We start from the raw sequence: 24,792 nt of genomic DNA on the forward strand, positions 1-24,792 counted from the left end.
CTTTAGTGTCACTTTTATTTTATTTTTATGGTTCATGCGGGACTCACACGGTGTGAGTTTAACCGGGGCAAAAGTGAACGCAAAAAAACACGACGACATGGGACGTTTTGAATCCAAGAACAGTCGAGAACAGCCTCATCAAACTGACACTGTTTATTCTGTGTTTGGACTAAAATGTTCCGTATTATGGCATTTATTTAAAGGGACCACACATACTAACTGTCGCTGGGTAAAGACGCTGCGTTTCCATAGAGACAAACAGGCGCTGGCCGTTTCACACACTTCACATATTTAAAGAAACAGCCTCTTTACGTCGCTCTTTGCTTTTGGGTTTTGTTTGAAATGAGAAAAAACAGCGACTACAGTTTCCACGGGGATAAAAATAAAACCCGTTCACGCTCGAGTCTGGTTCAAAAAACAACCAGACGGAGCTCAGGACGCTTTAAACGCACAACACGCCACAAGAACGACAACTTTTCACACATATATTCAACAATCCAGGCCCTCACACGTGTTAGCATGCTAGTTTACAACAACACTTAGCCGCCCGTTAGCATGCTAGTTTACAACAACACTTAGCCGCCCGTTAGCATGCTAGTTTACAACAACACTTAGCCGCCCGTTAGCATGCTAGTTTACAACAACACTTAGCCGCCCGTTAGCATGCTAGTTTACAACAACACTTAGCCGCCCATTAGCATGCTAGTTAACGACACTGACCAGCCCGTCGGACATCGCGCCGCAGCAGACCCTCGTCTTAAACCCGTTGGACGTCGCGCCGCAGCAGACCCTCGTCTTAAACTCGTCGGACATCGCGCGACGCCGCAGCAGACCCTCGTCTTAAACCCGTTGGACGTCGCGCCGCAGCAGACCCTCGCTCCAGTGCGTTGCTCAAGGGCGTCTCAGCTCTAATTATCTAACAGGGGAGAAGTTAAAGTTAAACGTCTGTGCTCCTGATGCCCTCTCTCTGTTTTATAACCTCTTTTTTCCTGCAGCTTTGCCTCTTCTCATCCGTTTTCCTATTTTTACTCCTCTTTTTTCTTCCTGTTCCTTCTTCCTCTCCATCTGCATTACCATTTTAATAATTCCCTCAGTCGCGTTGCCATGTTGGAATTTTCCTCTCATCTAATGGCAGGAGCCTTGAAGCAGTGGCTCTGGCAGCGAACAATTCTGACATAGTTTTCAAATGATTCTTCATATCACAGTGATGTGTCAGAAATAAACTTTAAACTGAGACTTTGGGCTGGTCCACGATTCTCCAAATGTTCAAGAACTTTCTGTCCCAAGAGAAGAAAAACTCAAACTTAAGCTAAATTATTATATTTTATTATTATTATATTTTATTTATTATTTTTTTTAATGTTATTTCATTATTATTATTATTATTATTATTATTATTATTATTATTATTATTATTAATCCTTTTTTTCGTTCATTTTATTTATTTATATTTATTGATGTATTAATTTTTTCTCCTTGTTTTTTTAGTTTTTTTTCCTTTTTTTCAAAATTCTTTTCTTTCATAAAATTGTTCATCAGACTCAAATGTTAAAAGAAAGAAACTAAACAAAAGTCTCTGCCCAGACGTGTCACTGTTGACATGATGAAGTCTGATGGACCCTGATCACACGGCGTCGTGTCCATGTTTTTCAGTGTGTTATTTAGTGTCATACATATGTAAATAGATCATGTGTGTGCAGTACACACTCATGTTGTATGTATGAAGCACGTGTGTGTGTCTGATACGTGTGTGTGTCTTATATAATGTTGAACACGGTGAAAAATACATTAAACTGAATCAGTAAAACCATGAACGTCTCTCACCTGTGTCCAGTGTCGACTCCAAATCCAAACGATTCACTTATTGATCATTTTACAGAAGAAAAACAAATAAAATCGGACATTTATTATGATGTCATAGATTTTTACAGTTTTTGTCTTGGCTAAAACACAACTTGGTCCAATCAGGCTCGGCTTCAAACACCTGTGCGGCGGAGGGATACGCACATGAAACACCTGTGCGGCGGAGGGATACGCACGAAACACCTGTGCGGCGGAGGGATACGCACGAAACACCTGTGCGGCGGAGGGATACGCACGAAACACCTGTGCGGCGGAGGGATACGCACATGAAACACCTGTGCGGCGGAGGGATACGCGCGAAACACCTGTGCGGCGGAGGGATACGCACGGTGTGATAAGGCTCCTTTCAAAGTGCAGAGAGCTCAAAAAGTAGTTCCTGAAGGTGAGAATCAAGCTGCAAACCTTCATACTTCTGGTGCATGTGTCATTTGTTTGTGTTGTTGTGTGTTTTTGTGACATATATTTGTATATTTGTGCGTTCCGTGTTTGTGTTGTGTTTTTGTGACATATATTTGTATATTTGTGCATTCTGTGTTTGTGTGTTGTGTTTTTGTGACATATACTTGTAAATTTGTGCGTTCCGTGTTTGTGTTGTGTTTTTGTGACATATACTTGTACATTTGTGCGTTCTGTGTTTGTGTTGTGTTTTTGTGAGATATACTTGTACATTTGTGCGTTCTGTGTTTGTGTCGTTGTGTGTTTTTGTGAGATATACTTATATATTTGTGCGTTCCATGTTTGTGTTGTGTTTTTGTGAGATATACTTGTACATTTGTGCGTTCTGTGTTTGTGTCGTTGTGTTTTTGTGAGATATACTTGTACATTTGTGCGTTCTGTGTTTGTGTCGTTGTGTGTTTTTGTGAGATATACTTGTACATTTGTGCGTTCTGTGTTTGTGTGTTGTGTTTTTGTGAGATATACTTGCACATTTGTGCGTTCCGTGTTGTGAGACTAAAGTGTTTGATCTGATACAGTGGCACAGACCCTGATGTTTCATGAGTCACTCTGCTCTGTGCTTAGGGACAAATATAGAACAGGAATCACAATCACGTGGAGCAACATCCAGAGGAAAAAAACATGAATAAAGAGCAAATATACTGAAAACCACTGGGAGCTTTTATGAAAATGAAAGTAAATAAATAAACGTATGAAAATTAGACTGGAAAAACTGTAAAGGACAGAAATTTAGAGGTAATAATGGACTCAGACTTTAACAGACACGTCAAATCAGTGACATCTGCAGATTTTTATGTCTAAAAACATCAAAACTCAAAGATAAACTGTCAAAACCAGAGACTTATCCTGCATTTGTGTCCAGGAGATTAGACGACTGTAACGTCCTGGACTCTCCAAACGAGAGACAGAACAGAACATCCAGAACATCCAGAACATCCAGAACATCCAGAACATCCAGAACATCCAGAACATCCAGAACATCTAGAACATCCAGAACACTGCTGCTCGGGTCAGGACTTGTGCAACAAGGACTAAACCAGGACTAAAAAAGGGCTAAACCAGGACTAAACCAGGACTAAACCGGGACTAAACCGGGACTAAACCGGGACTAAACCAGGACTAAACCAGGACTAAACCGGGACTAAACCAGGACTAAACCAGGACTAAACTCTTACTCTGTTGTGCTGTACAAATAAACTTTTCTTGCCTTTATATAATCAAACAGTTAAAGTTGATGTAGCAGATTTTTCATGATCTTAAAAGTTAAAAAAAACAAAACAAAAAGCTTCATTTTTCTCTGATCCAAACTCGTCTTTCACCTTATACATTCAGATCATCCTAATTATTCACCATGATGAGTTTATAAGCACGTTTCACCACTCTTAAAGCATGTGTGGTAAAGCTAACAACAACTAGCATGCTAATGTACACGTCCTGGTTATGGAACAATAAAGTGTATTCTCATATAAATAAAGAATAAAGTGTTTATAAAATACATCTGTACAAGAAAGTGAGAAATAAATAAAAAAGTAAATACACTGGTCCCTGGTTTATCGCGGCAACGGTCTACAGTCCAACAGCCAATCAGGACGCACGACACAATGGTCTACAGTCCAACAGCCAATCAGGACGCACGACACAATGGTCTACAGTCCAACAGCCAATCAGGACGCACGACACAATGGTCTACAGTCCAACAGCCAATCAGGACGCACGACACAATGGTCTACAGTCCAACAGCCAATCAGGACGCACGACACAATGGTCTACAGTCCAACAGCCAATCAGGACGCACAACACAATGTACGCTAATGAGCAGTGAAAAAAATAAAATAATAATAATAATAATAATAATAATAATAATAATAATAATAATAATAATAATAATAATAATAATAATAATAATATAGTGACGGACAGCTGTATTTGGAACGTTATGTAATATTTTAATCTGTGTTTGTTTTAATTTCTTCCTCTGAGGGTTGGAGTTTTCATTTTAAATTTCATTTACTTGTTTATCTTTTTCAAACATACATCATATTTTCCCACACAGTTTGTCATTCCTCACATTTCTTCTCCTCACTGCTCTGTTCTTCTTCTGTCTGTTCACAAATATATTTATGTGTATTTATATATTTATATGTGAGTATTTACTTTTACTTTGGTTCTCGTCTCGTCGTCTCTTTGATCCTGAGCAGAACGACACAAACTCTGACTCCACACGTGTCACATGGTGGAGGGTTGGGTGGAGGGTGGAGGTGGGGGCGTGTGCATTCATGGCTATCGCTTTTCTCGGAGCGGTGGTGGATGTAGCTGAGCGTGTTGTTTACAGCGTTGCCGGGGGAAACGACCTTGGAGCATTTGTGATGTTTCTGTGACGTACAGTTTAACTTTAACTGAATCGTGTGATAAAATCCTCAGGAACCAAAATAAAATCACACAAATCTTCATTTTCATAGAGTTTAAATCTATATTTAAAATCAATATGTGCAGAAACACTAAAGGAACAGTGTGTAAAAAAAAAAAAAAAAAAACAGCAAAAAAAACAAAACAACCAGCTAAAAAAAAACTAAACTAAAAAACTAAAAAAAAACAACCAGCAAAAAAACAACAACTAAACAACCAAACTAAAAACTAAAAAACTAAACAAAATTTAAAAAACAAACAAACAAAAAAACAAAACAACAACAAAGAAAATATTTATAAAATGTATCATATATTTTATTCCTTTATTTGTCTAAAGGTTTCGCACTGTAGCTTTAACACCTCTAACAGTCCAAACCAAACATCATAAACTCTATAAAGATTAAAGATTCAGATTCAAAGTTTTTATTGTCATATTCACAGTAAAAAAAAAACACATTTCCTTCTACAACAACATTATCACTTATCTGGACATTAAAATATATCAAGAAAATAAGACGAAGATAAAGACGTGGAGTGAGTGTGACTGAAATTAAGTTAATCGAGGCTAAAGCAGCTACAGCGACTAATCTGGAGCGACCACGAGTGTCATAGCAACCAAAGAACCAATCAGGAGCGAGGATGTTGAAGGTAACGCCCCTTCTGCCCACACCACTGGTTTAACAGCGCTGTCAATCAAACCTGTCGCTAAATTAGGGGAAAGACACCGCCTGATTTGTTGATTTCGGGACAAGATGAAGCAGGAAGTGCGCTCTGCCTCCACTCGCTCTGTCTCCACCGCTGTGTCTCCACCGCTCTGTCTCCACCGCTCCGTCTCCACTCGCTCTGTCTCCACCGCTCTGTCTCCACCGCTCCGTCTCCACCGCTCTGTCTCCACTCGTTCTCTTCAGTGCCAAGGTTTTCGCTCTGTCTTTACAAACCAGGACAGAAAGAGACATAAAGGTCCACAGTGAGAGGACGATGTGTGAGTCAGACTGAAGACACGTCCAACGTCCAACACTAAACAGAGTCATGGACAGGTAAGAGTGAACGACAGCGATGAGGTAAAGACGGCGGCCGCGGCGTGTGGGTAAAAGTTAGAGAACGGAGAGTTAAACACGAACAGAGACAGACGAGAGGCGGAGCTTGGATCAGAGTCAGGGCGGAGACAGAACTCACCTGCAAAAAAAACAACAAAAAAACATCGTTCAACCAGCTGATTCTCGTCTTAAATCAGTCCTATCGAGCTTGTGTCTTTATAGTTCTCATGTCTGTTATAATTTACACATTTTAAATCACAATATTAAAACACGTAATAAAAGAAACGTTTCAGCTCTGATTTTAAATGTGTGACATAAACGAGTGTGAGGCAGACGTCCCACTCTGTTTCTCTGTCCTCTGTGTTGTTTTTTCTTGTCTTCTTTTACGTGTTGGCAGCCATGTTTGTTTCTGACACAAACGGACCACGCGTCTCTCTGATTGGTTAATTCACCTGTCAATCAAATCAAACAAAGAGAAGCTCCATTAAACATCACATTTTACGCAAAAGTATCATTTTTCTCCTGTTTTGTTTCATTCACACATGTTTGAGTCACACTTTATTATTAGTCTGTTACATCTCCAAAGCTCAAACGATCTCGACATTCCACCTTGTGATGTCATCAAGTGGGGGTTTTCATGTTAACTCCTCCTTTTACCTTTAGTTCAGTCGAGATAAGAGACGACTCCAGGACTGAAATGATCCAAATGATTCTGTAAATGAAGGTCACATCCACGCTCCCTTTGCCTCTGGCGTGTCTCCCCCTGCACACTGCCCCCTACAGTCCGTCCCGTGTCATTAAACGCGTCCCATTAGGCAGGTGTTTGAGTTCAAAGGCCTCGTATCACAGCGAGCGGCCGACACGGCGACGGAGCGGAGCCGATCGATGAAATCAAACGCTCCGGTGAGCAAGACACTCTTCAAACTGAGCACGCTCACAGACGAGGAATCGGATCAGCGTCCCGGGAAGACAGGCCCACGTTCTGGAAGAGAAGAGACCGGATTAGAGCGTCGCTGAAGCACAGGGAGGGACGAGGGTTTGGGCAGGATTAAGACGCTAGAAAAAGAAAAATAACACAAATAAAGACGAATAAATGTGTAATTACAGCGTGTGTGAATGTGTACGACAACAACACACAACAAGTACAACAACACAAATATCAGCTGAATGTAAATAGATCTTTTCTTGTTTGTTTCCACGGAGATGACTTTGTTTTGCCCCACAGTCTGTTTATATAAATGGACGTAGCTAACCTGATAGCCACCGCCGCGTTCCAAACAGGAAGTGACCGTGTGCGACTTCCTGCTCCATCGACTCTTTGTCATTCTGGTGTTAAATGTTCCTTAAATGATCCTGGGGTTTTTATTTATTTTATTTTTTATTGTGTCTGTCTGTCCAACAAAACAAAAGTCAGTGAAGACATTTCTCTAAAGAGCCAAAAGTGAAGTCTCTGGGACAGACGTCTGTGTCTCTTGTCTCTTGTACAGGTGTCCTCGTCTGTTGTATAAATGTCTCTGTCTCTTGTACAGATCTCTGTGTCTCTCGTCTCTTGTATACATGTCTGCGTCTCTTGTCTCTTGTGTAGACGTATGTGTCTCTTGTCTCCTGTACAGATGTTCATGTCTCTTTTATAAATGTCTGTGTCTCGTCTCTCTTATATGGACGCTTGTGTCTCTTGTCCCTTCTACAGGTGTCCATGTCTCTTGTACAGATGTCTCTTGTACAGATGTCTTGTTCTCTTGTCTCCTGTACAGATGTCTGTGTCTTGTCTCTTGTCTAAGTCTGTCTTGTTGTCTCGGTCCTCGATGTCTCTTGTGTAGATGTCTCTTTTCTCTTGTACAGGTGTCTCTTGTCTCCTGTACAGATGTTCATGTCTCTTTTATAGATGTCTGTGTCTCGTCTCTCTTATATGGACGCTTGTGTCTCTTGTCCCTTCTACAGGTGTCCATGTCTCTTGTACAGATGTCTCTTGTACAGATGTCTTTTTCTCTTGTCTCTTGTGTAGACGTTTGTATCTCTTGTCTCTTGTCTCTTGTACACATATCTTTGTCTTGTCTCTTGTCTAAGTCCGTCTCGTTGCCTCGGTCCTCGTTGTCTAACCGTCTCAGTCTCACCTTTGGACAGAGCTCCATGTTGTTGTCCGACTGTGTGTGTTTGTGTTTGTTGTTTCCTGTGAGTCCCATGATGACACCATCTCTGATCATTTGTTTTTAATCTGTCCGTCTGCGTTTGAAAAATGTGAAAATATTCAGCCGAGGAAATAGATTTTAGCTCGAACTGGAGACGTGGGACTGGGTCAAACGTCTGGAATCAACAAGGAGCTGTGCAGTTTTTTAACTCGAAACGGGAAGAAAATCTGAAACTCTGCGCTCCAAGAGTTGAAGGTTGTGGGTTTGACGCCTGCTAACAGTGCACCTGCTGTTATTGTGTCATTGGGCAAGACACTTCACCCAAAGGACCTGCACATGTGTCTTTTTGTTGATCCACATGAGCCTGACACACGTCTTTTCCAGATACTGTTTAAAGTACATTTCACAGATTATTCTTCTATTTTCACTAAAACAAAGTCACTGAGTTCATTCTATCTTTTTAAAGTTTGCAGTTTTTTATGTTTTTTATTCGACTTCCTGGTTGGACACAGAGGTTTCACACGCACAGAGTTAATCACGTAACTGTTTCCAGGCAAACATGAAGTAAACAACGACCCAAATGTGTCTAAAATGCACAAAAGTTCGAATTTAACTCATAGAAATAAATGAAAACTCCTTTATTTTGTTAAATGAAGCTTTAAACTGAAAATAACTGTATTTTGAGTGGAGTTTTGTTGTTACTTCCTGTACTTTTTTCTCTCACTTTGTCACTTAACTGAAGTAAAACTATGATAAATATTCAGCGCAGGTTCTGTCGACTAAACAAAAGTAATAATTAGACAAATATAAACGGATTATTCGCACTTTAAGATACGAAACACGAACGTTTACTCCAGACCAAAGACTGTTTATGTAAATGGACAGAGCTAACCTGCTAGCCGCCGCCGTGCTACAAACAGGAAGTGATCGTGTTGCACTTCCTGTTTCATCGACTCTGGCTCCAATTCACTTTCTTCATAACGGCTGCGAGTATTTTAAGCGGCACTGAGTCACATTTTTAGTACAGAAGGCATGTCACCAGCTTGTCTCATAGCGTTGCCTGAAATGTTCCTCACTATGGCATTACTTTCTTATTACTGTCGTTTTAACAGCTGAATAAAGTGTGTTTTCTTGCGCCTCTCCACAGATCTGTCCTGTAACTGGGCCTAGACACGTCACCTGCTACATGGGGACAGATGAGTTTAATGCCGCGCTGTGGAACATTCAATGCAAAAAAAAATATTATTAAGTATCTGGCAGACCGTCTGTCATAAATGTTACATACTGTTACACAAAGATGAGCAGCTAAAACACTCACTGTTGTAGGGAGATGGTGGCTCAGTGGGTAGAGCGACTGATCTGAAGGTCTGTGGTTCAAATCCATCGACTCCAATTCACTCTCTGTGTAAAAACTGTGTCCTCTCGTTATAACCGCTGCTGTTAGACTCGTTGTTTTGTTCTTAAATATTAACCCGCTCTATATAATCCTGGGTTAATTTTTTTTTTTTTTTTTTTTTTTTTTGTTAGTTATTTTTATTTATTTTTTTAGGGCCTTTAGTGTGTTATTTTTATTTTTTTTATTTATTATTTTTGTTTGTTATTTTGAGTTTATTTTTCTTTACTTTCTTTATTTATTTTTTTTTACTTATTTTGAGTTGTTTTTTTTTTTTTTAGTTCTTTTGAGTTGTTTTTTTTTGTTATTTTGAGGGTTATTTTTTGGTTTATTTTCTTTATTTTTTTTGTTCTTTTGAGTGTTTTTTTTACCTTCAACATCCTCGCTCCTGATTGGCTCTTTGGTTGCTGTGATCCTCGTTGTTGGAAATTGGCTCCAAATTAGCCGCTATACCTGCTGTAGCCTCGATGAGCTTCATTTGGAGCTAAACGCTGTGACGTCACGCTTCTTTACACAGTCTGTGGGTAAAACGTACAAAAATCTTGGTTTATTGATGTTTCGGTCCAAAGTTTTGATCGTCCGGTTAAACCACAGCTCTTGTACTTCTTACATTTTGAATCGCGCCTGTAGATTCAAACATTTGTCGGTCTAAGTGCACATTTGTCCCGCTCGTGTGCCGCGGCGTAGGACTGTAGAACTTCGTGGGTGCTTTGTAGTGTTCGCCGGCGAGCGCTCGGGTTCACATCTGGTCGACTGTCAGCTCCATTTGCTTCTCCCGTCTTCACCGCGGCGCTCTCTCCTCCCAGCATCACCACCAATCAGCGTCTGCAGCCCGGACCTCCGCACAGGTAATCAGACGCAGGTACACACGGACACCTGTCGGCTCCGCGCACGTCCTCGCGTTGTTTTGGTCTGTTTTGGCGCCGCGGCTCCCTCCTGACAGCGGCTCTGGCTCGTGCCCATCTGTTCTGGCGCCGAGCTGAAACAGAGTGGAACGAGGCGGGAATTAGCCCTGGCGAGATCTGTGGAAGCTTTGAAACGAAAATCTCAAAACAAAACAACAAAAAACAACAAAACATCGAGACAAAAGGAGGAATCGTAATTGTGTCAAAGCGTCAAACGGTCCCAGGAGGAGGGGAATTATCGAGGAGAATGTGCTGGTTAATTGGGATTAGAGCGGAAAAGTGATGGGGAATATTAACCAGACACGACTGGTTCAATATTTAACTCTGACATGATTTGAGAGGAACAAGAATCATGACATGTACAGAAAAACTTTATTAAAATAGACTTTTCTGCTGTTACATTTAAGAAAATACTTCTACAATCGTCTGTGCAGGTGTTTTCGTTCTGTTCCTTCAAAAATGTGTAAAACTATTGTGTTTTTGGTGAAGTTTCTGCCTCCTTCTGGTCTCCATGCAGGTCACGTTACAGGTGAGAGCTGTGGAGATGCGAGCCCTCACACAGACTGTATGCATCTGCTGCTTAGACCAAGAATTATGTGATTAAAATATGTCCCAATGTGTTTAAGTTTCTGTTTATGACGCACAAAACAAACTGGACTCAAGTTTAATGTCCACAGAGACGAGCAGGTGGTGGATCAAAGCAAAAAGTTACACAGTGCAGCTTTAATCAGACTGAGACTCACCTCAGAGCAGAAGAAGCTCAGTGTTTGAATGAAAAGATGAAAAGAAAGTCCAACTGAACGAGCCTGAGTCTGTGTAAAACCTCTGTGCTTATGTAAATATTAAACACAGAGGAGTCGAGCGACCTGCAGTTTGAACACGACACTGAACAACTGAGTGCGTTAAAACCAGAAACTGTTTATGTAAATGTACGAAGCTAACCTGCTGCTCCAAACAGGAAGTGATCACGGGCTCGTTATTTTGGTCTTAAATGTTCGTATTGAGCTCAGATATTCAGGTAATCACAATGTCTCTTCCAAAACAGCACATTTATACGACTGTACTTCTACAATGATGCACACAGCCCCACACAGCCCCGTACAGCCCCCTACAGCCCCGTACAGCCCCATAGAGCCCCCTACAGCCCCGTACAGCCCCCTACAGCCCCCTACAGCCCCATAGAGCCCCCTACAGCCCCTACAGCCCCCTACACCCCCGTACAGCCCCGTACAGCCCCCTACAGCCCCCTACAGTCCCCTACACCCCCCTACAGCCTCCTACAGCCCCACACCGTGAGGGGAGCAGATGTTTCACCAGCAAAGAGACAACAGTTATTTCAGAAAGTCACAGATGAGATTCAGTTTTGGGCAAAATGGCTGAAGACACAAACAAACATGGAGTTTGTGTGAGCGCAGTGAGCTCTGGAAACACGGCCCCGTCAGATCTGCACATCCAGGGAGTCAGCAGGACAAATATTACAACATTTTAATCCAGTCCTGGTCTGATGGAGGCTTTTGAAACTTATAAATAGGAATAAAATGTCTTCAAACACAGGGTTAAGTTTAGGCTGATGTCGTAGAGAGAAGGACAAACCAGCCATAACATTATGACCACCACTTTTCATAATGGTTCTGTTTCAGAAAACATTCTATAGACTTTTACTATTTCACTTTTTGAAGTTAGGATCAGGTTTTGACCTAAATCAGATTTTCCTGAGTCAGAGTTAAAGAAAAACTCAAATCTGTAACTGGACAAAAAGTCATAGAGCGAAGGCAGCAGAATATTTCTTTAAAAATACAATATCATTATTAGTATGAAGTATGACATTATCACGTTGAAACTACCAGTAAAAAATTTAAAAATAAACCTAATGCTAAGGCTAATTTCGAGACATAATAAATATTAAAACAAAGCCACAAACTGAAGTTTTCTACATTTAAAAATAACTGGGTCGTCTTTATTTTAATTTATTTGAAATTTAACAGCTGGATTATTTTGTTTTCTGATTTTAATAAAAGCTTTACCTTTAGCTTTGAGACGCAGTGAGCTAGTGTGCTGCTGTGTACAAAGACTATTAAGACGAACCACGAGCAAAGATGTAGAGGATGTCTTAGCACAATAATGCAGACGCAGACGCAGACAGAGACGCAGACGCAGATACAGACGCAGACGCAGATGTAGACGCAGACGCAGACGCAGACACAGACGGCCCAGTTTCACTCTGACCCTCAGAGACTCTTCCAGTCCATCTCGGGGCCTTTCTTCATTAGATTCTTCGACTCATTAGACTCAGACTCTTTTAAATAACTCATCAGACTCCAGACTCAGAAGAGCCTTTAAAGCGCCGCCTTTGACTCTGGACTTTCGTGGCCGGTCAAATCCTCTTTTGTGCCAAATCTGATCGATTCTCAGCTGAACTCGTTTCTTCTCATCATCTACATACAGAGACACCTCAGCCACATCTCAGAGTAAAAGTGAAAGTGCTTCTGCCAGTCGAGCGGAAACGCAGCTTCTAATTGTGGTATAGATCTTTTGTGCGGCGTCCTTTGTGCTCTCTGTGCTAACCATCACAGATATATGGCTGCTGCTTCTAACTCCTGGCTCCAGGACACTCAAGTGGAAACTGCCAAGAAATGTCTGCAGCCTGACAGCGCCGGGTTTCTCTATCATCACGTTTGGGAATAAGACTCTGCAGTTTGGAGCAGTTTAGAGCGAAGGACACCAGCGGAATTTTAACTTTATTTACAGGATGTTGTGTCAAATTCAGATGGAAGAAAAGAAAAGAACAGAAGAAAAAAATCTACAACATCTACACAAACGTCGCTGTGTTTCTACTGTGACGATCGTGTGTGCGTCATGTGAGTGGGCTCGCCGCTCCACAGATCTGAACTGTAACTGTCGGGGTCGTCTGCTTGTCTCTGTGTATGTAAAAAGTTAAATGCCGTAGTGTGGAACAATACGATCTGCAGTACATTTACATTTTAAAGAGGATACATTTACTTTTACTGTAGTACATTTGAGAGCAGTGTCTGTACTTTTGTACTTTTACTCTACTACATTTATGGACTGGAAAAGTAAAAGTATTTTTCTGATTGTGTGAGACTGAGCTGAAAAGACTGAGGTTTATTTTAACATGATCAGAATTTAAACAAAAACACAAATATACAAATTAAAACAATCGATTCATTTGTTTCTGTTGAACAAAATTCAGCTCAAATCTTTGAAACTTTTTAAGACTCAAAATCTGTGAGAAATACTTTTACTTTTAACTTTTAAGTACATTTTTAAACAGATACTTTAATACTTTTACTTCAGTAGTAACAGTGAACACGGCGCGTCGGGGAAACTCGAGTGGATAAATCGTCTTTAGACAAACTGTCAGTTTGTCCAGTGACAGATTTAAACTTTGTCTTTTGCTTTTTGCTTTTAAAAAAATACTTAAAGAGTAAAAATATAGCTACATATTTTGAGTCTTATAAACCTTCAAATGTGGTGATTTTGATAAAGATTTGAGCTGAAGTTTGTTCAACAGAAACAAATGAATCAATTAGTACATTTTTCTTTAAACGTGTTAAAAAATAAACCTCAGTCTTTTCAGCTCAGCCTCACACAATCAGAAAAATACTTTTACTTTTCCAGTCCATAAATGTAGTGGAGTAAAAGTACAGACACTGCTCTCAAATGTACTACAGTAAACATAAGAAACATCCACTTTAAAATGTACTACAGTAAAGTACAGATACATCACATATATACTTGTGTACAGTACTATTCTATCTTTATATTCATTACATCAAACGTGTGGAATAAAACGCTCTTTTTCGTCTCCGTACAGTTTGTGTGACGCTCGTTTGTGTGAAGACGTTTTATCCACTCGAGTTTCCTCTTCACTCTTATTTACTCAGATCAAACCTGTGGATTATCATAAAGATCAGAGCTGATGAAAGAGCAGACGACAGCGAGAGCGAGCGAGGAGGAGACGGGGGCGGGGCAGTAGATGGCGCCTGTTGGATCTCGGCCCCCCGTTTGGCGTTCCCCTTTGATTCCGGACTCTTTGATCCTTGACTTTTTGGACGCCGTGGTGGTCACTGTCTCATAAATAGGCAAAGAGGCTGGAGCAGCAGGTGCGGGTGCATAAGTATCACACCTGAATCACCCACCTGCCGCGAGGGCCTGACGCAACGCCGCCATGTCATTATCCCGTAATGGACGGGGTCATGTGACTGAGCGGGTTATACATTAGAGTCTGATGTCAGAGTTTGTTACAGCCTCAGTTTATGGAAGATTTACTGATTTTGAAAGAAAAATCCAAACAGAAAAAGGACAAATTATGTGTTTTTAGATCAGTAAACTCCATATTTATCTCGTAGTTTAAAACTTTTACAGCGTCTGCGATTTAAAAATAGTTTCCTTTTGTGAAGAGAGAGACTTCGGACTTGTTTTTGTTTCATGTGGCTCAGTAAAAACAAAGATGTCAACCTTAAATGTGAGTATCATAGCAACCAAAGAGCCAATCAGGAGCGAGGCTGTGGAAGAACGACTGAAATTATGACTATTTGTGATTATTTATGTTTTGATTTGTTGTACACTGGTTTATCTCGGGGGTCACGCTCTAAAAATAACCCACATTTTTTACATTATTCTCTCTGTTTTTGCTGTAAAACCCCTCACCACACACTTTATACACTTTTCTCACACAGGTGTTAACATTTTCTCACATTTCTCTCTCGTTTAAACTCTCTCAAAGTTCAAACCTTCGTAGGCGTCTTTGTCGGTGCAGAACGTTTCATCGACATTGTGGGTTTTGTCGGGGAGAAAACAAATCGCAAACGTACAGCACTTCAGAGTCACACTGAGATCCAACGTTTATGTAAATTTGTCTGAACACATTCTGTACTGGACAGGAGACACGGCACGGAGGAGACTGATGGACAATGGTCTACAGTCCAACAGCCAATCAGGACGCACGACACAATGGTCTACAGTCCAACAGCCAATCAGGACGCACGACACAATGGTCTACAGTCCAACAGCCAATCAGGACGCACGACACAACGGTCTACAGTCCAACAGCCAATCAGGACGGAGAACACTAGCAGGTTAGCTATGTCCGTTTCCATTCATTCATTCACAGACTATAGTTTTGACAAATAGTTTTTATCTCTTAATATATATTTTTTTGACGTATGAAACATGAACTGGTCTGAACTTAACACAAATAAATAAATGTTTGTCTGTTTTTATTGTTTTTACTGTTTTTATTGTTTTTATTGTTTTTACTGTTTTTGTTTTTACTGTTTTTATTGTTTTTATTGTTTTTATTGTTTTTACTGTTTTTATTGTTTTTACTGTTTTTATTGTTTTTATTGTTTTTACTGTTTTTATTGTTTTTACTGTTTTTATTGTTTCTACTGTTTTTATTGTTTTTATTGTTTTTACTGTTTTTATTGTTTTTACTGTTTTTATTGTTTTTACTGTTTTTATTGTGTTTACTGTTTTTATTGTTTTTACTGTTTTTACTGTTTTTATTGTTTTTACTGTTTTTACTGTTTTTATTGTTTTTACTGTTTTTATTGTTTTTACTGTTTTTATTGTTTTTACTGTTTTTATTGTTTTTATTGTTTTTACTGTTTTTATTGTTTTTACTGTTTTTATTGTTTTTACTGTTTTTATTGTTTTTACTGTTTTTACTGTTTTTATTGTTTTTACTGTTTTATTGTTTTTACTGTTTTTATTGTTTTTATTGTTTTTACTGTTTTTACTGTTTTTATTGTTTTTACTGTTTTTATTGTTTTTATTGTTTTTATTGTTTTTACTGTTTTTATTGTTTTTATTGTTTTTATTGTTTTTACGTCTCATTTCTTGTGCTGATCCAAACGTCTCAATGTCGGTTTGTGTTTGTTCTAATCTGTGTCCTGACATCGTTGTGTATCGTGGGCGTATATATCTGTATGCAGCGTGTGTGTGTGCACCAGCCCCGTCAGCACAGAGGCCACAGCGGAATATTTGTAGTCCCGTCTGCGTTGGAGCCGAGCGGCGGCGGCGGCGGCGAGCTGGGCCCGGTTTAATTTACTTGCATGCCCCACGTCAGGCGTTCTCACTATAAGTCTTGTCAAGGTTGGCGTTGACATTGGCGCTCACCTTATAGTCTGCGGCGCTCTGCTGAGTAAGGCGTTCTGCAGGGACTTCAGAAGCACGTCTCCACTGACAACACGCCGCCGCCGCCGCCACCGCCGCAGGAAACAGCACAAAGAGACGACGGTTTGAGAGAAAAGAGTCTGAACAGAGCAGGTTTTCAACGATGACATGAAACGTTTTGTGTTTAAACTGTTTGTATTAACAGTCCAATGATGAGGAGTTTGTGCTGTTGCCATAGTGACACTGTGTCCTCTGAATGGGACCTCAAAGTCCTCAAAATGTCGCCTCGAACAGGAAGTTGAATCCCACGTGAGTTTATCTAAATATTTGAGTCGTCCAGAGTTTGTGTTTTATTGAGACTTTTTTCAATCACATTTTTTATTTATTTATTTTTTTATTGTTAATCACTGTGATCATTGGACGTGATGATGAAAATCTATGAGCCAAACCAATAACATCTCCATGGAGACAAACAGGGGCTGGAAAGTTGCATAATGGAGCTTTAATGTGCACTCAGAATGTTTTTGTACTTTTCTTTTTCCATATCTCCCCTCCCCCACAAACACACACAGAGGAAGCACACTCCTCCTGTCTCCTCCTCCTCTCCCTCCTCTTTCTCCTCTCCCTCCACCTCCTCCTCTCCCTCCTCCTCCTCTTCCTCAGTCTCCTGTACCTGCAGTGAGGGTATAACTCATTATCCCTCCCCGTCTCCCTCCTCTCCCATCTCTGAGTGTGTCTCTCTCTTCCTCCTCTCTTCTCCTCTCTTCTCCTCCTCTCCTCATCCTCTCCCTCCTCTCCTCCTCCACCTCCTCCTCTCCCTCCTTCTCTTCTCCTCCTCTCCCTCCTCTCTTCTCCTCCTCTTCCTCAGTCTCCTGTACCTGTACTGAGGGTGTAACTCTTCATCCCTCCTCATCTCTGAGCGTGTCTTCCTCCTCTGAGACGAGAGGTGATGAAATCAGAGTCTCGGTGTGGGCCCACCCGCTCCTCCTCCTCCTCCTCCTCCTGCAGCTGGAGCAGGAGTCGGAGTCGGAGTTGCTGTTGGGATATATTTCTGCAGACAGTTTTGTGCGATGCAGTCAGTCATGGCCGATGGGGGAGTGTTGTTTGGCGTGTATTCGTCTTGGGGGAAGGAGCAGGAAACAATGCGGATCATGGAGCGCTGCTTTGGGAGCTGCTTTGGGAGCTGCTTTGGGAGCGCTCCACAAATAGGGCACAGTGGGGTTTGGACACCAGTGAAGACGAGCGCGGAACACGGAATCTCAATGGGAAAGATGTACGAGCTGAAAGACGAGTCTCAGGGGACAGGGGTCTGGAGAGGACGGAGGGATTCTACACGGTCACAAGGACACACCTCACTAGGTTTATTTATTTATTTATTTTTTATTTTTTTAAGTTATATACCCCAAAAAAGATATAAAAAGAAAAATATTTGGAATTATGAAGGGAAAATGGTTAAATGATTCTTTCTGGATTCTCACTCCTACATTACACTCACACACAGACCTGGAGTTGTGTTTCGTTTCATTCACATGTTTGACTTACACTTTATTATCAGTCTGTAACATCTATAAAGATCAAAATGCGACGTTCCACCTTGTGACATCATCAAGTGGTAGTTTTCATGTTAACTCCTCCTCCTTTTACCTTTAGTTCAGTCGAGATAAGAGACAACTCCAGGACTGAAATGATCCAAATGATTCTATAAATGAAGGTGTGTGGAGTTTAAAAACACAGTGGAGCACTTCCTGTATCACACGATGACATCACAAGGTGGAACAGAGTGTTTTCTTCAGGGTTTGTGCTGTGATCAGAGGTTAAATGTTTAGAGAAATATAAATAAAATATGTGTTGATTTATTTCTTCTTTTTCTGTTTAACTCGTTCCATTTGTGTTGAGTCTGTTACAAACACAGGACGCTCTCGTGCTCAGTGAGTCTGATTCTCGTTGGACCTCAGAACGACTCCCATTAGTCTCATATGAACGGCTCATTTAAAACTCTTCTCTTCTATTTGCTCTTTTATCGTTTAAAAAATAAACTTCGTCCGAACAGTAAAGAAAAATCCATCGTCTAATAATTTACAAGTTTGTCCTGAAGGAGACACGAGGATCCACAGGTTTGAAGGATGGAGCCGGGAGTCGAGAGCCGGGAGTCGAGAGCCGGGAGTCGAGAGCCGGGAGTCGAGAGCCGGGAGTCGAGAGCTGGGAGCTGGATGGGAGTCGAGAGCCGAGAGCTGGACGGGAGCCGGGAGTCGAGAGCTGGGAGTCGAGAGCCAGGAGTTGAGAGCCAGGAGCTGGACGGGAGCTGCTAAAATGTTGTGTTCTGTTTGACGACACAGTGGGAGTTTCGAGGGGAGGGGTCTTCAAGCGAGCGGTCGAGCAGCTGCTGAACACCGCCGCCGCCACCGCCGCCACCGCCGCCACCGCCGTTTGAGACGAGAGGCTTAAACAAAGAGTGTTTGGAGTGTGGTGTTTCAGTTTGTACATATTCATCCAAATAAAAGAGTCTTATACATTCACAGGTGGAGTATAAATATATTCACCGGGGAAACAGGGATTTCACGCTGTCGTGTTTGTCTTTGAGGTTTTGCTCACAGAGGAGGACGGTCTGAGGACAGGGGGCGCTCTGGGACACCTCTCCATCTGTTTGTTTTCAGGTCTACGAGGCGACTGCGGTTGAGAGTTTGGGATTTTTAAAAACACATTGAACTGGATCTTCACCAATGACACGACTGTAAACCGTGTCATCTACTGTCGGCCATTTTGTTTTCAGCATCAAGTCCAAAAAAAATACAAATTCATTTAAATAAATCATACATAATCCTGCTTTAGTTGTGATTTTCTGTCTAAAAAACCCCCAAAAAGGTAAATGTTTCAAACTATTTGGACATTAGAGGTTCACTGTCTCCCTGTAATGTTCCACTGTGCAGCATTAAACACATCCACTGTCTGAAGAGCTCAAAATCACCTGGACACACTGGACATTCTGATTATGAGCGGCGTCGCCTCTCCACAGTTCTGATCTGTAACTTGACCGTACTTGTCTCTTAAAAGACAAACATAATACAGCCTTTACAGGGCCAAGTAATAACGTCTCCATAGCAACATACGGCAGCTCCACCATAAACGCTTTTTCAACTTTTATAAATAAGGAGAAATAACTTGTATTTGTCAAAGTCCAAAAAAAAAACCAAAACCAAAACATTCTTTACTCAAACACCACCCGTCACCGCGTTTCAAATGGAGTACTCCCCTCTCATTGGTCACTGAGGTTTTAGTTACTCCCCTCTCATTGGTCACTGAGGTTTTAGTTACTCCCCTCTCATTGGTCAAACTCGTGGTCATGTTTCGACTGGTCTTTCCTGTTCCAGAGGTAAGTCCTGTGTCAGATGAGGAAAAAATGGCGGCACGCTAACAACGCGGTAGTTGTAGTTCTGTCGTGGTGCTAGCGGACGCGGTGCTAGCAGACACGATGCTAGCAGACGCCGTGCTAGCAGACGCCGTGCTAGCAGACGAGGTGCTAGCAGACGCTGTGCTAGCAGACGAGGTGCTAGCAGACGCCGTGCTAGCAGACGCCGTGCTAGCAGACGCCGTTTAAATTCATTCACTGTTTTCTTGTCGTTTTCACAAAGTTGTAAATTCTAGACGTAAACAAACCGGGTCTGTCCAGTGAGGGAAAAGGAGAGAGGAGAACAGTTCTGATGATAAACGCAAAACACGTGTGGAGTTTGATGGTAAATAACCTGTCAGTTTTATGCCAGATGCCCTTCCGTTTTGAGGTTTCCATAGAAAATGATCAGCCTGCTCACTCACGCTAAAGTGAGTGAGGGACATTTGTGGAGGAGGATTTATTCAGTGTTTGTCTCTGTAAAGACATTAAATGTTAAGTGTTAAGGGGGTTAAGTGTCTTGCCCAAGGACACAACAGCAGCGTTCATCTGTGGGAGCTGGAATCGCACCGCCAACCTGTGGATCAGTGGGTCTGAGCGATGATGTTCACGTCATTTGAACCACCGACCTCTAAATCTGTGGAAAACTCTGTCTCCCAGCTTCAGGTCAGATCTGTGGAGAGGCAAACCCATAACTGAATAAAGAGTTAAGTTAATGCCATATTGTGAAGTATTCCAGACGTGCAGTGATTGTTAAAGATTAGTTTTTTTTGTCCTTATCACTTATAAAAATCTAAGGTCAGTTTAATTCAAATATGTTGGATTTTGAAAAGCAGTTTTGTTTTTTTTTCCAGAATGTTCCAGTAACTCAAGGATAGGACTTTCAAAGGGTGCGTTTGATTTGTGTCGCCTTAAGCTGCGCACTGACTTTGGTGTAATGGATGCGTGCGACTTTGGGAGTCTCAAATGTACTGACGATAATGACCAACAGTTTGACCTCACGGTGATAATGACGACGCTGATGTGCACTTCTGCTTTTTACAACGGCTTTGTCTCACGATTCGACGTCTCAGGACTGAACCCACAACGAAAATAAATTAAACTGTTAAGGTCGTAAGACAAATATGACTAAATTATTCTTAAAACAAATTCTGAGCTGTCTGTATAAACCACAGACTGTTTATTGTTTATATAAATGGACGTAGCTAACCTGCTAGCGCCGCGTTACAAACAGGAAGTGATCATGGACGCACTCTTTTTGGTCTTAAATGTTCGTATTAACCCTCTACATGATCCTGGGGTTTTTATTTCACTATTGTGTCTGTAAATCAAGATCTGAACATTAATAACAGACAAATCAGGTCCTTCTTTCCCCGAGGTCGCTCCTGTTAGGCATTACCTTCAACATCCTCGCTCCTGATTGGCTCTTTAGTTGCTATGATACTCGCGGTTTCTCCAAATTAGCCGCTATAACTGTTAGCCTCGACGAGCTTCATTTGGAGCTGAAGCTGTGGTGACGTCGCACTCACTCAGTCGCTTTTTTACACAGTTTATGGTAAATACTAAAGATATAGTATATGAAGAGTTTACAAATACTCAATCCAGAGATGTCACAAGGGCTAACCACTCTGCCAAAACCTCCAGTATTTTCTAAATCGCTGCGTTTTTGCTGTTTTATTTTAAATGTTTTTTTGTTTTGTTTTTTGCAGTGGCTCAAAATGATCCCTCACTGACCTTATTCATTGTTTATAAATTCTTTCACAACTTTCAGAGTCTAAAGTGACGTTTGCCATTGCAGTAATGTGAACAACTAGCATGTGAAGCACTTCCTGATCCCCTGAGTAAACAACAGACTTATTGTGACCTTAACAGCTGCTGATGTGAAGTATCTGCACTGGAGTGAGACACATTTAGACACAAACAAATGGAACAAAAACCAGGTGGAGGAGCTTTAAAGCGACTCCTCCGTTTATAAAACATAAAACACGTGCTCTTGTGGCTGCGCGCCGTCCTTCCCGCCGCATTCAGCCTACATAAATGTGATTGATTTGTTAGTCAGAGTTTTGAAATTCCCCGGCGTGTACTTTCTGCAGCCGCGTCCCCACAGACTGGAACCTTTCATTTGTGTCTTTAATGAATCCGCACTTTGTGAACTAAGCCTCAGTGTTTCACCAGCCAAGGTCACTCTGCTGTTCCACCTTTTATATTCTGCTCCAAACTGCAGAGTCTTTTCAACGTGACCAGCACCTGCCCGTCCTCCGCCGAGACGAGACCGCACTGGACACACGACGCCAATTATCACAAATGGATTTATGCAGCTGGAGCGGCTCAATCACAGGCTTTTATCTGTTTGACTGTGACGTTTGACACGATTCACAAAGACTCACATAAAATACAACGTGAATCTGTTTTTAAGTGAACTGCAACGTGTCTGCGACTTTTATAAAACGCACAGTCACATGACCCTGTGTCCAGAGGCGTGACCGGCAGATAGAGACACGTGTCTGCGTGCGTCTGCGTGCATCTGCGTGCGTCTGCGTGCGTCTGCATATATCCGTAGTACATCTGCATGCGTCTGTGTGTGTCTGCGTGCGTCTGCATGTGTCTGTGTGTGTCTGCGTGCGTCTGCATGTGTCTGTGTGCGTCTGCGTGCGTCTGCATGTGTCTGTGTGCCTCTGCGTGCGTCTGCGTGCGTCTGCGTGCGTCTGCTGGTTGCTTCTCGTCTTGTAGCTGCTCGAGCTGCGTCTTTTTCCTCCATTTAAACTCATATGGGATTAAAGTAAAGGAGATTCTGACTATTTCTCTAATCTCCTCAGCAACGAGCCTCTGCCAACCTCCAGGACCAAACCTCCACTCTGCACTAATACTGTCCTCTCTCTCTCCTTTTCCCCTCATCCTCTTCTCTCCATCCTCTTCTTCCTCTTTTCCTCCCTCTCTTCTTCTTCTCTCCCTCCTCTCCTCCTCTTCTCTTTCTCTTCTCTTCTTCCTGTGAACCTCATGCATTTCTGAGAAAATGGACTGAATCAATGCAAATGATTTAAGGAAAAGATGGAGGTGAACTGGAAGAAAAGAGGAGTCATGAGTCAGATTCAGACGAGTTTGTTTCAGATGAGTCTGTTTCAGACGAGTTTGTTTCAGACGAGTCAGATTCAGAGTTGTGTGGAGGTTATGGGGAGAACAGTGGATCTGTTTTTGAGTTTGTAAAAGCCTCTTTCCAAACTGTATAAATCTGCAGAAATCTGTTGAAGCTTTTGTCCATTTCATTATTATCATTTTTTTAAGTTTAGCTTTAAGTTAAAGAGGATATGTCTGTGCTCTGGGTGTGAGCTCTGCATGTTTAAAGATTCATTTGAAGCAAGATTTGTTTGATTTGTTTTGTTTCATTCACACATGTTTGAGTCACTTTATTATTAGTCTGTAACATTTCCAAAGCTCAAAATGCTCCGTTCCACCTTGTGATGTCATCAAGTGGGAGTTTTCAAGTTCACACCTCCTTTTACCTTTAGTTCAGTCGAGATTTTAGTTCAGTTCAAGAAGCTGAAATGATCCAGATGATTCTATAAATGAAGGTGTGTGGAGTTTAAAAACACAGTGGAGCACTTCCTACTTCCTGTATCACCACATGATGACATCACAAGGTGGAACAGAGTGTTTTTTCCAGTCTAAATCTGCAGGTTTGTGTGTTGAACATGTTTGTGAGGAGGAAACATTAGATCAGAGGACACACACGTCTCTTTAAACATGTTTCCTCGTGTGTTTTCGCCCGTCGCACGTTTGCATTTTTAATCCTGTTTTTCCGTCGTGGCGTCGTGTTCCAGGTCCACGTGTTTTGAGCCGATTCCAGCCCCTGATCACCGACACTTATGGCTCTTTTAATTCGTCTCGGCCGTTCATTTGCTCTTTTTATTTTTGTTCCTTTTTCTTAGAGCGAGAATATTGATTGTTTATGAACGCCTGAAAACACCTCTGGAATCTTTAATTAGACACAGAAACTCAGGTACTCCAGGAATGCAGCGGAGCTTTGAAGTCGGGCCGCTCTGGGATGAAGCGCAAAAATAAATAATAAAAAACAGACAGCTTCTTGGGGGAATCTGACTTCAATAACACACGTTTCTATAAGCCGTAGCAGACATGGTTAATGGCATAGAATTACTCCAACCTGAAGCTCTCTCTCACACGAAAAAAACACAAAATAAATAAATAACTTGCCAGAAATTCCCAAAGTGGGGCCATCCGTATTTTTACTGCTTTGAAAACATGAGTTCTTTTGAAGGTAGGGAACGCCATCATCTCCGCTGCAGGTATCCTGTTTTAGAAACTTTCTATCAATGGCGTAGAAATACATGAGAGTTTGTCTGCGGGCGAGGCCAATGGGAACGCGCCGCTAAAGTACTAAATTAGTACAAAGTAATTGCAGTTCCCTTCATATAGACGAGAGGAGGTGTTTGACTAAAACATAGCGGCGGCGCCTGGCGTAGCTTCCGTGCTGTCACAGTATGCACGTTCTGGATTAATGCTTTGAGAAAACACGGCGGAGACGAGGTAATCTTCCAGGAGCCTCAAATCTACCTTTGTTTGAATTTCCGACATTAAGAGCCCTTCTGCAGCTTTGAAACTTAACGCTCGCTTCATTATAATTCTAAGTAGCATTTGTAGAAGCTCACTTTGTTGTCAGCATTCCTCCTCTCTCCTCAGGGACACCCCAAGGCTCCGTTCTAGGCCATGTGATCTTTGCATTCCCGCCCGGATTCATTTCTGCCAACGAGGCCCAGGTCTGGTTTTGCCTTGCACCTTGTAACTCTCAGGCTGGAAGTGCACGTGGGTGAAAGCCTCGGAGACGGTTGGAGCGCTGCCGACTCGCTCAAACTCGGCACAGTCGGAGAGAGCAGCTCCGGTTCTTTTCTTTTGGGATTTTTGAGGCATATGCAGGACTCCATGGCCCTTTCCACACCAGATAAAACACACGAGTCTGCAAACAGAATTTAAATGATCTACTCTGCGGCGCCCCCTGTGCTGCAGCGGTGAAACTCTACAGACACGATCAATATAACAGCGTCCAAGTCCAAACTAAAGGTGCACT

The sequence above is a fragment of the Periophthalmus magnuspinnatus genome, chromosome 2 (assembly GCF_009829125.3).
Source record: "Periophthalmus magnuspinnatus isolate fPerMag1 chromosome 2, fPerMag1.2.pri, whole genome shotgun sequence".
Lineage (NCBI taxonomy): Eukaryota > Metazoa > Chordata > Actinopteri > Gobiiformes > Gobiidae > Periophthalmus > Periophthalmus magnuspinnatus.